At 45.8% G+C, this 2,607-nt stretch overlaps 1 protein-coding gene across 3 annotated transcripts in view; it reads right to left on the reverse strand.

Moving 5' to 3' along the window:
* LOC116991197 (proprotein convertase subtilisin/kexin type 7-like) overlaps positions 1-2,055 on the reverse strand; it is a 133,352-nt gene extending 131,297 nt beyond the window's left edge. For 2 of the 3 annotated variants that reach the window (XR_004416710.1, XM_033049582.1), the window contains exon 1: positions 1,948-2,055. The gene's annotated coding sequence lies outside the window, so the exon portion shown is untranslated. Of the gene's footprint in view, positions 1-1,907 lie in introns of all 3 variants that reach the window. The other variant, XM_033049583.1, reaches the window with a different exon arrangement.
* Between the last annotated feature and the right edge of the window lie 552 nt (positions 2,056-2,607).

Below are 2,607 nucleotides of genomic sequence, written 5' to 3' on the forward strand. Positions count from 1 at the left end.
TCTAGGCTGTTCAAATCGAAGATGTTCAGCCTTGTTAATTATTAACGAAAAATCGCTGGAAGACCCCGTCGCAAAAGCTATTATTAGTTTTAAAGGCCTCGTAAAATAGTTATAGTAGTTTAAAAATCAATCTCTAAACCCGCGAACAACGGCAGCCGTCAGGGTCTCATAGAGCAAACCACAGAAGGTATGTAGCTTATTTTTACATTAAAAAGGGCTTCTTAAGATCCCTTTATACAAAGTTTAATATTGCGAGTAGCTCATTTTGGGCCCATTATATCCCGCAGTATTTTTCTGGGCATTTGAGGCACAAATCTAGCGCAATGTGAACGTTCTAAACCAGCGCGTTCACAGGATCCCACTAGAAAGCTGATTTAAAATGGACTTTAATTTACAGCAATTGAACACTAAATTCCTTCTATTTGGCCTATAAATTAATGTAAATGAGATTTTAAAATCATGTTTTATTGTGAATTATTTATGAATATTATTTGCACACTTAGGCTATATAAAAATGTTAATCATTTATTAAGAAATGGATAGATGTTTAGATCTAGTAATTGAAGTTTGAAATTAGCTACACTTGGGTAACTAACTAATTATATGCTTTAATTTCAGGTCATCCAAGTAAGATTATTTTATATTTGTTTCAGAATGGTTCAATCTATGATAACTGAAAATTTCATTCAGTTCTCTTAATTTTTAAGAAAGTTATGGGCTTTTGACTGTCCACGATCACAGCTTTTTTGTTACGTCCATAGAAAATCAATAGGGAACAAGATGCTAATTTCCGAGTATGAAAATGGCCATAACTTTTTAAATACATGAGATATGAAAGTGAATTAGGTGTCAAATTAAACTTCTTTTTATGCTTTATCTGATGGGATAAATTACAGACTTGATTTTTTAAATCTCAAAATTTTGTAACATTGCTACTTTAAACGAAAGAGCCTGCCCGACGTCACCAAAGAGAACTCGCAGCGGAGTCGAGTTACGGTCAAAATCAAGTACAAATGGGACTAGTTAGAACAGTCACAATGTAACAGCAATGTTTGTGCTGTGATGAGAGAAACAGTCTAGTGAGGAGGATTTACAACCGGATTTCATTTTTCGTGGGTGGAGAAGAATAGAATATGACAATCACGAGTAGCTCCCATTACAAGACTTAAATCTTCTGGTATTTACATTACACCATTGGTCATGCGGAAGACTTGACAATTGCAGCAGACAAAAAGCTGGAGTAACTCAGCGGGACAGGAGGCATCTCTGGAGAGAAGGAATGGGTGACATTTCGGGTCGAGACCCTTCTTCAGACACCCCACTCCTTCTCTCCAGAGACGCTGCCCGTCCCGCTGAGTTACTCCAGCATTTTGTGTCTAGTTTCGGTGTAAACCAGCATCTGCAGTTCCTCCCCTGCACAACTTGACAACTAGTTTTATCAACAGCTATCTATGCACCTTCTGGAAACACATCTGGATCCCAGGGCTTGGTGCTTTTTGCAGATGGCAAACTTTTCAACGCTGCACCAGGAAAGATAAAGTGTTTTTATCTCTCTCTCTCTCTCTATAAAAGAAGAATTACATTTTGGGGAAATTGGCCCAATCTGAATCTCCAGCTGCAGGGACGCGACGCGACGCGGGGCCACTCACCTGCACCAGGGGGGTGACAGCTGTGGAGGGGGAGAGATAGAGGGGGAGAGATATGGAGGGAGAGATAGAGGGAGAGATAGAGGGGGAGAGATAGAGATGAAGAGGGAGAGATAGAGAGGGGGAGAGCTAGAGGGGGAGAGCTGGAGGGATAGAGGGGGAGAGATAGAGATGAAGAGGGAGAGATAGAGATGAAGAGGGAGAGATAGAGAGGGGGAGAGCTAGAGGGGGAGAGCTGGAGGGATAGAGGGGGAGAGATACCTGAGGGAAGGTGGGAGGGATGGAGTCACTCGGGGTTCACCTGTGCACCTGCCCGCCGGCTCCCAGTTCTCCCGCCATTGTGTCCCTCAGCCTCTCGCCGATGCTTTGGCCCCGCCGGTCGACACCTCCGAAGTCATTTCCGGTCGCGGTCAGCAGGGGGGGGGGGCGTCAAACCGCCACTTCCGCCAGCAACAAAGATGGCGGACATGGACACGCCTCCTCCAATCTCTGCCGCCCTTTCACCTATTTTTTGCAATCTACCAATTTTTCTTAACAGCGGACGCGCTTTAATTTTAAATGCAATTACCTTTGCGCTTTGCATTGACTTTGTTGCAGGTGAAACAGCAACCGTTTGACTGACAATAGCCTGTGGCCAATGGATGTGGAGGCTTGCCTGTGATGGGGCGTGGACGCGGGGGTCCCGCCTCCCGGCGGTGACTGACACCTCCGCTGCCCAATGGGAAGAGGCTCCGACACGAGTGATGTGGGCGTTAACCTATTAGATGCGCTGGTCCCGCCTCTAGTTGTGACGGACGTCTCTGATATCCAATAGGAGGAGCCATGTGGTGCAGTGGGGCGGGGTGACGGTGAGTGACGGCCGGGAGGACCAATCGCGTGGCTCAGGTCGGAATGATTGGCCTGGGGAGCCAATCATGCGGCGAGATGGGCGGGCTGACGGGCTGGGAAACCCAATCGTGTG

The sequence above is a fragment of the Amblyraja radiata genome, chromosome 33, assembly GCF_010909765.2.
Source record: "Amblyraja radiata isolate CabotCenter1 chromosome 33, sAmbRad1.1.pri, whole genome shotgun sequence".
Lineage (NCBI taxonomy): Eukaryota > Metazoa > Chordata > Chondrichthyes > Rajiformes > Rajidae > Amblyraja > Amblyraja radiata.